At 40.6% G+C, this 12,029-nt stretch overlaps 2 long non-coding RNA genes across 7 annotated transcripts in view; one reads left to right on the top strand and one right to left on the bottom strand.

Annotated features, from left to right (window-relative positions):
- Positions 1-988, top strand: part of LOC146544580 (uncharacterized) — an 86,746-nt gene extending 85,758 nt beyond the window's left edge. The window contains exon 4 of the long non-coding RNA XR_014882268.1: positions 552-988. This is a non-coding gene — a long non-coding RNA (uncharacterized LOC146544580). The remainder of the gene's footprint in view (positions 1-551) is intronic.
- The window catches only part of LOC116216418 (uncharacterized), a 112,247-nt gene that overhangs the window by 14,428 nt on the left and 85,790 nt on the right, over positions 1-12,029 (bottom strand). For all 6 annotated transcript variants that reach the window (XR_004159106.2, XR_014882265.1, XR_014882263.1 and 3 more), the window contains one exon: positions 6,070-6,192. This is a non-coding gene — a long non-coding RNA (uncharacterized LOC116216418). The remainder of the gene's footprint in view (positions 1-6,069; positions 6,193-12,029) is intronic.

Consider the following 12,029-nt stretch of genomic DNA (forward strand, 5'->3'; position numbering starts at 1 on the left):
TTAAAAATCCTTAAAATATCTGGATCTAGAGGAACTAAGAGCTAGATCTTGCACTTATCAACTGAATGGAATATTGCTTTGGTATGTTGGGGGAGCAATTCCTATTTAAAGGAATTTCATGCTAGGTACAAAGCAGTCCTCAGTGACACAAATGAAAATCCAACTCAGACCTCTTCCTTCTCTTTCAAACATGGGTTTTTACCATTCTGGATACCACTGACTGATTATAGATTTCCATGCTCAGCTTTCCCTGAGGGAGATGGATTTTTTTTCCTATATGTTTTCCTCAAAATTCTACATCCTTTCTTGCTGCAGTGGCATAATCACCGTCGTTTGTTATAATGACTTCTTAGAACACAAAGGGACTCTCACAGAAACCAGACAGTAATGACAAGTGACTGTCAGGCACCTTCTTTCCCTTCACCAGAAGGTGCTTAGAAATCCTGCATGGGATGATCCCTTCTTTCTGTGACAGGGCTGTGATGACTTGCTTTGTGAGCAGCAAGTTGACCAATTTGTAGGATTTATCTATGCTTTTCTGCTCTCTGCAGAGACTTCCAAGGAAACTCCTTAATGAGGACTTGTCCTTCTTCCTTTGACCCATGATCAAGGAAAACTATGCCAAGATTTCCAAGCTTGCAGACACCACCACTGCAACATCTGATCGGAACAACTGCTACCATCCGGAGCTGAGCACATCTGAGCTGGTGAACAGGCTGACTGATCCCCACTCATGTAAACCAGACAGCTTGCTTATTACTAACAGCTTTAGCTGGAACAGTTACTTAATTAAAAATGCCTTGACCAGTCCCATCACTGCAGGAAGCCAAGACCAAAAAGACTAATAAAAGTCACTGTGAATCCAAATGAAAACCTGCCATGACTTTCCCTTTGCTCTTTAGTTTCCAATGCAGATTCACTTCCTGATGAGTCATGACACGTGCATAGCACATCTGTATGAAATAAGTTGTTTCTTCTGACCATCTCCTGCTACATCTCCTTCCTCACCCCTGCATCTCATTCTTGTTTCTAGACCATACCCACTAAAACTTTCATGTCTGGAGACATGAGCAATCTCTGTGCCACTACAGGGGGGGAAAAAAAAGGAAAAAAAAAAAGGTGGAGGTTAAGCTTTTGAAGAGTACCAAGAAATGCTTCAAGTTACATCTCTGGCCTGGAATTTTGTCCCATGGAAATGCTCCTAAGCATCCTCCTCCTGGGACATAAAAAAGAGATGGTTACATGGAGAAAGCTGGGTGAGCTGACATAAGAGGTGCTACCAGAGTTTTGTTTGTTGTGTAAAGCATGAGGACTTACTTCTGGCCAAGGAAGTAAATAGAATTTGTCTGCAAGCTTATCCTGCTACAGTGCTAAAATATTTCCCTCCTGGACACTTTCATCTCTTTATTTTTGATTAAGTGCCATGCCTCTGCCACCTTGCTGCTGCTTGCTGCTCCTTTCTCCAACAGTTCTCTTTTATTCCAGCTTCCCTGTTCACTTTTGTCTTTGCTCATTTGTTTTTCTCTTGGACATTTTGTGCAACATGCCGTCATGTACCATCATGTTTTATCCTCCCTCAGCTCAACATAGACTCCAGCCAGTACTTGTAAGCTTCCCTGGCAACTGTCCTGGAGCTGTGTTTCCACACTAGCACTTCCTTCATCCTTTGTCCCTACCTAACTATGGGCATTTGTTTGCATTTGCACAAAGCATGGACATTCTGTTTTAAAGATTTTATCCCATAACTATGCCAAGTTCCTAACACTGTTTGCATCATCTAAAAGGTTGCATTCTTCAAAGACAAAATGAGAGCCTGCTAGCTGCTTGCACTGACTGATAAAACAGCAAACACAAGAACTCTGAAAAAAAGAAATTAATCTATGTGGGTTAGTTCATGACCCTGACAAGACATTCGTCTATGTCGTAATCATAGAATGGCCTGGGTTGGAAGGAACCTCAAAGATCATCTAGTAATCCCTGTCTTCAGTCTACCACTGATCTAGGCATAAAGAAATTTGCAGATCTGTGTTATCTAACAGCACCCTTTTCAGAGACTTCATAAGGAAGCACATACTACCTGGGTAGCATACTATATAGCAGGAGAAAATTGACACTCTCATGTGGGATTCTGCCATGGTAATCTCGCTTAACACAGGCAGTTCTGTAGCTTCTTCACACTTTCAACCTTCTTGAATTTACTCAGGAATTGATTCGGTGGAAAAATTGTAATGCTCACATGAAAATCCTACTCACTGCAAAGAAAGGTTTACTCATTGTCTAGGGCAGGGCTGAACATCAAGATGCCTATGAACTCTCTGCCAAGGCTCTACTTCTTATGTCACCTCAGATTCTTTAGTTCATCCAAGGCTCAGAGGAAGTGTCTAATTCACTTTCTGTGATATCACATTGCCCACACCCAAACTCTGACTCTTGGCTGTTCTTTTTCTCATAAAGGAGCAGCCAGCACCTTCCCCTGCAGGCTCTGACATCTCTATTAGACAGGCTATTCTGTAGACCATACTGTAGACATAGATATCCATCCTGTGCGTGGATAACTCTGCTTTAGAGGGCATACCAGCTGCAGTTTCTACTGCAAACCTTATTTCCTTTTGTTCATACCTTTATCAAAATTTAACAGTTCGAACTGAATTACTGAACAGAAAGCTTTTCTTTTCCTCTTACCATCCAAACCTAAGCATATGGGAAAAGTTCAACTACAATATTTCACTCTTTTTCTAGAAATTGAGACAAAAATCAAGGAAAATTATTTGTTTAGGAAAAAGAAAGACATCCTAGAACCTTCATTAAGATACTTTAATGTTCTGCTACCTGGAAACAGACATGTGCTTTCAGAATGCTACTGTGTGGCTTGTTTGTCATTTTTATGGACGTTTTCCCATATATGACAAATTACATATATTTAAAATAAAACTCTCTGTATATTTGTTTACGTCTGGAGAAGACCTGTTGAAGTTGAGGAACTGAATTATCTGAGGAGTCCAGTTTTCAGACCCTTTCAGTGAGGACACTTTATCTTCTCATGCTTGAGGACCAAATTATATCATCTTGCTATCAAGTGACTTGACATGTTTTAGCCAGAAGTACAACACAGTCCTTCCTTGCTGAAGTGTTGCCATCACTGGAACATAATGACAGGAAATTCTATCTTTCAATTCCCAGTTCTCCATCTGCTCATGCCCAAAAGAAAGAGCGAATGGGATGAGTTAGAATTTTAAATAAAATAATTCAAATGAAAGCAATATTTGCTCATATAGCATCAAGTACTGTGATTTTCTGATGCTGGTAGTGATGGGGAAAGTTGTCAAGGAATTTGTCTTTAAGCTCCCTTCCAACCCAAACCATTCTAGGATTCTGTAAGATGTGGCCATTTGTGTTCTGCGCTCCTGACTGAATATCTAATAATAAAAATTAATGTGATTCCTCTGTGCTCCTGAAGAGCAAACTCTGGGCCAAATGCTCTTCTTCCATGCAGCTCCACTGATGTGCCAGGGATGCAAAGACAGGTCTGACAATAAGAGATTGCCACAGTGCAAGCGGGATCCAGAGTATTAAAAGGCAAGGTTACGATTTCTCAACATGAAAAGTCTGAAGGAGGATTCCTGTTCAGAGGGATTTCATTTTGACTGGGAAACAAATGGAAGAGAAGACTGTGCACATCTCTGTAAAGTGCTGTAGCAGTTTGGCATGATAGAGTGGCAGCTGGGGACTTGGAGATATACTCTTTGGAAATGTAAAGGTATAGACAAAATGAAGTCATATTAGGCACAGAACCATCTATCTCTCAGCACCAGAGTTATCTCTCCCTAATGTATGTCACATTTACTCAAGAGTGGGAGAAAACACTCTTCAGATTCCATAGTATTTATGGAACACATTGAAATAAATTGTACCTCAGAACAGCAGACTTTCCCCATAAAACAAGGAGTGACACTGATATAAAGCTGATTTTCTTGACTGCCGTTCTCAGCATTCTGGAGAGCCTGATCCTGGGTAAGGCAATTTGGCAGCTAGCTAGCTGCTGTGATGAGGGCAAAGACGTGCATTTGTTGGAAGGAGAGGTAAAAAGGAAATGTAGCTTTACCCTCTAAAATCCAGCCCTCTACTTGTAGAACAAAGATATTTTTATAACCTTGGCAGCCAGTATAGCCAGTTCTGATGTAGGAAAGGTCAAAGATATCATCCTTCTATTACCTAGATTCTAATTAGGTTGTGAGTAAACAAGGAACATTGAAGTTATTTAATTGACAGGGATTGTCATGGGCCCTATTGACTTGAAGAGACAAAAGACTCCAGCAACTTTCAAAGCTGCCCTTTGCACATGTACATGATTCTGCAAAGTGCAGAAGCGGAGGCTCAAGGGAGAATTCATCACTCTACAACTACCTGAAAGGAGGTTGTAGTGAGGTGGAGACTGGCCTCTTTTCCCAGGTAACTAGTGATAGGATAAGAGGTAATGGCCTCAAGTTGTGCCACGGGAGGTTCAAGCTGGATGTTTGGAAAGATTTCTTCTCAGAAGCATGGTGAGGTATTAGAACAGACTTCCCAGGGAGGTGGTAGAGTCACCATCCCAGAAGGTTTTCAAGAAGAGGGTAGATGTCACACTGAGTGACACAATCTAGAAGGGTCACAGCCATGGGTTGATATTTGAACTAGATGATCTTAGTGATCTTTCCAACCTTAATGACTCTATGAAATGTGATGAATTAGATCTTAGCCTGGAAGATTTTTTTTAAGGACATGCATGGTTATTCCAAAAAAAGAGAACTTTAGGTCTCCAAAGAATAGTTGAGAAATCAGTATAGTTCCTCGAAGTGCTAAGGCTTGCCTATCTGCTCTCCACACAAACTCCATACAGACCATGGTGTCTGAGTTTAGCAAAAGATTATCTGAGCAATAAAATGGTGTAAGGGATGAATTCATCCAATTTTTGGAAAAAGTTCTGCTCATTTCCATGAAAAACCCTGCAGTGGTTGAGGTCCTTTTAACTTACGATGAGAGATGATTTTGACCTGCTCTCTATCATCTGTTAGGCTGCAGCTGTGCCCTCTAGCACTGTATATGTATTCCAAGCTCATCTAGACGTGGAAACAAAAGCACAAATGAGATGACAATCTTCCATTCTTTCTATGTGCTGCCAATACCTGTCTGTCCCCATAATGACATTAATCATCTTTTATTTATAGTGGAATATTGGAAGCTTCAATTTTTCCCTTTTGATTTATTTGTAGGACAACAGGTGCACAACTTAAGCAGGTGTATGGATGTGCACATACGCTGTGAGTTTGCCAATAGCCAAAATACATCTTTAGTAAATGATTACTTGTACCAAAGCTGCCATTATTTTTAATTCATGCCTAAACTTAATTCCACAACTGTTAGCTACAGTCTATTATGTGCTTTGTATTGCAACTGCAGTAATGGAACTCAGATATGCAAAACCTCTCACCCTCCAAAACCCTTCACAAACAAGACACCCCTAAACCATACATGCTCCCAGTTTCTGATACTTGGAAAAGGTACTGAAAATGTATCAACAGTTTCCATTGGCAACTGCTGCAGAATAGCATGATACCAGTCCAACAGCTGACACAAAATGCCTTTCCATATGTAAAGCTGTGCCTTAAACACACAAGGGACACTAAGAATAAACGTATTTTCTTTTCCTTTTGTCTAACAGCAAATGGGTTGTGAAGAAGTGCTGGATGCCTTAAAAAATGCAGTTATAATTTTGGATCCAAGCTGTGAGAACACTCATTGGAGACAACTGTTCTCTCATGGGCTAGCCTTGAATAAACAATCACAGCTCTGTGTGATATTACTTCTTAACCAGATTCTAGCATTGAGCTGTTGCCTTGCCATGGTTACTTGCCTTTTAAACCAATGTTTCTTTTCCTTCCTTTTTGCCAAGATTCTTGCTCGTTTGGCAGTGGCTCGTTCTCCTTTGAACTTTTGCCCTATTTTAATCTCCACCAAATTTTTAGTCGAAAAGAACCTTTTCAATGATATCTTTTGTTGTCCTGAATTTCTTTTCTGTCTGTGAGAACTTACTTGGGGACATGGCTTACAGGAAAGTGCCCAAGTGACTGTCTTCTCCTGAGTATCCAGCAGCTGGCACGCATCCGTGAGGAGATTATGAAACAAAGCCACAACAGCACAAGACAGTGGCCACTCCTGAAATAAAATTAAATAGTAAAGAAGGACACACTTACACACACACACACAAACTACCAGGTCATTCACTGGGAGATTTACTTGTGCTTGTTAGCTCCTGAGCTTGCCTCAACTGAATTCATCTGAGGATAACACCGTTAAAACCCATGTCAGAGCATCACTCTGCCACGCAGGGGTCCAGAGCAGAATCCCTCACTTGTGCTGTGCCCCGGAGTTGGCAGAGCACTGTGTCCCATGGATCATGTGGGAGTCCTGGAAAAAGGAAGCATGTCTCCGGCTGCCTCGGGGCAACTCTCCAGGCAACCTGGAAGAATCAAACTCATGGCTTCTGTGAAGAAGTCAAAATTCATCTTATACCAGGCAAACACATCACCTTGATATATTTTGACTTTTTTTTTTTAATCTGTTTTGTCCTATTTGGAGATTCAGAGGGGAGAAATGTGTGCTCTCTCCAAAATATTTTTTAGCCACTAATATTATTCCCACGTCTAAAAAGAAAAAGAAACCAACACAATTCAGTTTCAGATTCATTTAAAGACTTCACTGTGTGATTTTCTAAAATAAAGGCAACTACATGTGTACAATATTCCTGTGCATAACATACATGTGCGTAAATATATGCGTACAAAAACAGTGACAGCATTTCATATTCATATTTAGGAAAACCCATTTTCTTACCAGAAGCATAACTGCCAAATTTCTGGCATTAGTGAAAGCCCAGCTATTATTATTTAGAAATCTCTGTCTCAGGCTGAATCATTTTTTGGCTGAGTTTTTAATGTAAAGTAAAACCTAGCACAAGCCTCAAGGACAACAGACCCCTGTGGTGTGCTGTATGTAAAATGAACCACGCTAATGTCATTCTGGTATGTGCATCATATATTCTGATAGAGAAACTGGGGCCAATAGTTTAGTCATATTTATTCACAGACTAATAAGAAGCTGTGTTAATTGACTAAGATATGCCTAAGACCATCTTTTCACCATTTAAATAGTTGAGCCAAATGCAGGAAGACCAGCAAGATACCTATTTTCTTTAAACCATAACCTTACCAACATTTTATGTTGGATTATTTTAAATTAAATCAAACAATTCAAAGTCTATCCTTGCTCACTCTTATTTATTAACTTTTAGAGAGCAATTTTCTTCACAGTAGCAAAATCAATACTCTGAGATAAAACTTCTAACAAGAGTTTCCTTTCTCATAAAATTTTATTGGCAATTTAATTCTTCATCTGTATTGAAATGGTAAAATGTAAAGAGCAATGTTCTTCTTTGCTAGTAAAACATCCTTATTTACTTTGGGACACATGCAGAAGGCACATTTTCAGCTGAGTTCAATCATTTTCTGTTTCCTTGATATCTTCATATGCAGACAATCCTGACTGACAGAAAAATCACTAGCTAATTGACTACGGCATGTTTTATATGCAAACTTTATATGCAAGTATTGGTTACAATCTATCCTCTAGACTCCCTTCGCTTGGGCCGAAGGCGGGCAACCTGCAGCAGAAGTGCCCAGCCACACACAGCACTGCTCTTCACAGACTCAAGATGTTACCTTGGGGTAATTTGCCCCTTAACACCCCATATGCAAACTTCAATCGACTCCAGCTGGATTTCTGCATCTTGCTGTAGTACACGGACAGCAGCAAATCCTTGTACTACCTTGGGCATGGAGAAGAGGTGAAAAGGCACACCGTGCCCCTCAGTCCAGGATGGGAACATGGATATTTATGAGACAGACATGCATCCTTTCCCATAAAACAGGAGGAGACAGAGGAGGAAGGCTACTCGGCACCATGCACAAGGTTTGGTCACACAGTGGTAATGTGCTGCCATTCTCAGCTCTTCCACCCAGCATTTTCAAAATTACACTGGTAGTAGGTAAGGCTTGAGGGGCCGGCTGAGCTCAGCTTTTAGGAAGGAGGCTCCATTGCGTACAATGCTGACTTGAGTTCCAGTGTCACTTTCCCACACGGAGCAGCCCCTTGATCTGTGAGTAGTGCCTATGACTTCTGCCGGGACCACTCGCAGGGACAATGCGGCTCAGCAGGCTCTTTGTAAATGTGTGGCCGCCATACATTCATCAGCAACAATGACTCCTGTAATCATTTACAATGCCTTTGGGCCTCTGTGTGCAAAAAAAGCACCGCTACGCCAAACCAATGGGAGAAAAGCTTGTGTGGTGGTGGCTTTAAAATCGGAATTGTGAAGCATTATTTGTATCGAGAGATGAAATAGCAAGAAGTGGGAAGGGTGAGAAAACATGAAAAGAAACGCGCTTAGGGAAACAGAAGCTGGAAGTAATCAATAAATCATAGAAGAAAGTAAAGAGAAAGAACCTTTAAAGTGCCCAAGCTTAAATGTCAGGAGTATTAGAACAAAAGAGCTCAAAGCAGAAGATTGTGTGACAGAGGAATATGCTGAAACTCTGTCAGAAAGCAGGCTCGCTCCTGAGCGTGGAAAAGAGTACAGACAATGAAGGGCAGCAGAGAAGAACAGAATAAGAAATGAGGACACCGTGTACGTTCCTCTTCCTTAAATAGCTTGAACACACAAGATTGGTATTATTGTTATTAGAAGACTCTGAGGAGTAAAACTGGAAAAACACCATCACAGTTGTTGAAAAGATCAGCTTTAAGCTGTGTAATATGCTAAGAATGTGCTATCATATATGCATGAAGGTATGCCATCAATATTGCAGAGTAAAAAGATCTTGCTTACATTGTCCTCCGCCAAAAAGAAACAGAGCCAACCGAGGCAGAGCTGTTGTTACATTTATCCCTAGACGAATTCCTACAGTTACATTTTTTTTTCCTAATGACACTCTTTCAGTGATGCACTTAATCACGCATAGCTCTAGGCACAAGTGCTTGCCCCACTGAAATCTACGTATATAAACATACACTTAAAGTTAAGCTGGTACTCAAAATGTTTTGCTGAGCTGAAGCCTATGTGCTGATGGATTGCCAGGTTAGCCATAAACTGCATGATTACATCTGGTTTTGACTTCTGGCTCAGAAACAGATACCTGTTCTGTTTGAATCAAATTTATCGTGGCTGTTATTCACATAAAAATGCTTTTGGCACCACACACATCTATGTTGTGAAACCAAAATTTTATGTTAAAAATGGATTTGCGGTCAACTGAGCAAAGGTGGTTTACATTCTCCTCAGCAGAAACCTGTATGGGAAGAAATTAAACATGCCTTGATGTATCCTGAAAAAGAGAATTTGGGAAGCCCTCACAAAGGCTGCTAGAACACATCTGTCACAGCAAAAGGCAGACAAACCCCGGGCACTATGTTTTGGGTGATGGACTTTGCCAAGCATGACAGGCATGAGGGCTGCTGCAGCTATTGAGCCACACTGGCAGGCAGTAGATCTGAGCCGCAGCTCTTTCTTAAGAGTCCTGGTGGCACTGCCCACTGCACAGGTTTCTTTTCTGGCTTAACAGATACTCCTTGTAAAATGTTTGCTTGAGGTCACGATGTGGCTGTAGTAAAAGCCACTATAAAGGTATGCCCATGGGGTATTTGTTCTTGTGGGAATAAAGCACTTAAAATCCACATGGACCACTCAGTCGGGCAGGAAAGAGAACACATATCGAATTGTTTTTAAAATATTATTAGCTTGAATCAGGTGGTGATAGAAATATGGAAACAGCAGCTCAGTCCGCTCTGAAACTATCCTGCTATTTGACTACATGCACACAAATAACAGAAGTAATATGCTGTGCCAGAATAGCATCAGCAGGTAAACTGACTGTTAATGCTTGTGTTAATGTTACTGAGCATGTCCACAATAAAAGAGATGTTTCCAAAAACCTGATTGATCTGACAACTGGAGAGTGCTGAATCAAGCAAAAAAAAAAAAATAAATAAAATTAAAAATTGTTACCACAAGTGCTCATTTGACAGCAAAGAATTCTGTGGTATGGCTCTGTGAGACATTTAAAATTTCACTCATAATTTCAGGAGATCTCTCATTCAAATTGTCAAAGCCTAGCAAGCTTGTTAACAACATCAAGGGGTGACTGGTCCTTCATCTTCTTGCTCTTGTTCTACTGAATGATCGATGAACAAACTAAAAGTGACAGCTACTGCAAGGATAACAAGAATTAGGAGATACAAAATATGTTTCTACCCCTCGCTGCCTAATTCAGCCTAAGGTAGTTGATATTCATTTCCAGAAAATGTTGAAAAACTAAAAAGAGCTGTAGCTGCCCCCACCAAGCAGGGCCACCAGAGTGGCATGAAGCAGGGCAGCTGATGGAATTGGGGTCCATCAGTTGTTCTCTTCTTTCAGGGCGCTAATTCTACCAGATACAAAGGTAATCCACTGAAAGAATTAACATAAAAGTTCTAAAGTCTCCCCATGATTTTCATAGTATCTTGACAAATTTGACTGTAGGAACAGCAAAACAAAACCTCAAGTTATGATCTTTTTATTAAATATTTGATTTCCATTAAAATATTAAGACTTCTTGGTGGTGTTAGCTTTCATTGTGAGTGAATGCTTTCAGTCCAGGTCTTAGTTACCCTGAATTCCTAGTTGAGAAAATAATAAATACATAAATGTCGATGTACATGAAGTACTGTGCTTATTCACTGCATACCAATGTTTGAGAGTGTAATGATAGGACTTTGAACTGAGAGTGAGTAGATTTGGATTAGGTATTAGGAAAAAATTCTTTAGTCAGAGAATGGTGAGACAATGGCACAGGCTGACTAAAGAAGCTGCGGATGCTCCATCCCTGAAGGTGCTCAAGAGCATCTTGGTTGGGGCCTGGGCAACCTGATCTAGTGCCATGGCAGGGGGATTGGAACTGGATGATCTTTATGCTCCCTTTCAACCCAAACCATGAAAGCCAATTTTGATGAGATTCACTTGAAACCTCACTCTTAAAATGAATCAGGGAACTAAACCATATTATATAAGTAAGTAGTCACTAAGAATGGCTAAGGTTTAGAACATAACATTAACATTATAAGAAATCACACAAATGACACGCAGACATGATCCAACCACAGGATATGAGATGCATTGGTTGGAAGAACCCAACTTAGTTTGCTCAGGGATATTTTTTTATCAGGAAGTCAAATATGATATAGAAGGAATGGCCTCAAGTTTACCAGAGGAGATGCAGGTTGGACATTACGAAAAACTTCTCTGCAAGAGTGGTCAGGCATTGGAACAGGCTGCCCAGGGAGGTGGTGGAGTCACCGACCCTGGAGGCATTCAAAAAATGTTCAGATGTTGTAATGAGAGACATAGTTTAGTGAGAAATATTGGTGATAGGTGGACAGTTGGACTGGAAAGTCTTGGAGGTCTTTTCCAGCCTTGGTGATTCTATGATTCTATGATTAAATAAATTATTTCATAGATGTTATTCAGCTCTCTCCAATCAAGTCAGCAAGATTTTAACTGAAGTTTTCTCATGCTTGGACGATCTGTTTGATTTCAATGATGAGATGACAGGCTTGGTGAGGGGAGTACAGTGGATGTGATTTATCTCAGCTTTGGCAAGACTTTCACCACACTCTCCCATATTGTTACCTACATAGCATTCCAGAAATTAATGAGTTGCAGATTAAATGAATGGACAGAGAGATGGACTGTAAACTGTTTGAACTGCTGGGCTTAACAGACTGTGATCATGAAGTCCAGCTGGAGGCCAGTCATAGCTGTGTACCTCAGGGGAAGATACTGAGGCCAGTAGAATTTAACACCTTCATTAATGACTTGGGCAACTCAACAGAGCAAATCCTCCGCAAATTTGCGGATGAGAAAAGTGTTTGTTAGACCAGATGCTTATGCATCCATTCAAAAG

The sequence above is a fragment of the Meleagris gallopavo genome, chromosome 3, assembly GCF_905368555.1.
Source record: "Meleagris gallopavo chromosome 3, MGAL_WU_HG_1.1, whole genome shotgun sequence".
NCBI lineage: Eukaryota > Metazoa > Chordata > Aves > Galliformes > Phasianidae > Meleagris > Meleagris gallopavo.